Raw genomic sequence first — 385 nt, 5'->3', positions numbered from 1 at the left:
AAAAAGTCAATTACAAACTTCAGTTGCTAACTAATACTTTAAAGACTTTTATATACGCAGTATATAAATATATTTTTTTATTCATTAGAAATTAAAAGATTTTAAAAAATTTATAAATAATACGCAACAAATTTTAATATTTATGCAAACATAAAATTTTACAAAGTAAAACTCAAATAATTCTAAACAGTCGATTACAAACTTCAGTTGCAACAAATATTTTAAAGCTTCTACAGTATAGAGATAAAATGTAGTTAAAAATAAAATTCTATTACAAAAAACTTAAACCTCTAGTATAAACCTCTAGTATAACGCATACTACATTCTCTCTCCCTCCCTCTCACTTTTCCTTCCTTCCCCTCGCCCCTTTCTTCGTCATTCCCTC

The sequence above is a fragment of the Atta colombica genome, unplaced genomic scaffold, assembly GCF_001594045.1.
Source record: "Atta colombica isolate Treedump-2 unplaced genomic scaffold, Acol1.0 scaffold172, whole genome shotgun sequence".
Lineage (NCBI taxonomy): Eukaryota > Metazoa > Arthropoda > Insecta > Hymenoptera > Formicidae > Atta > Atta colombica.
Note: the sequence above shows the minus strand (reverse complement) of the source record.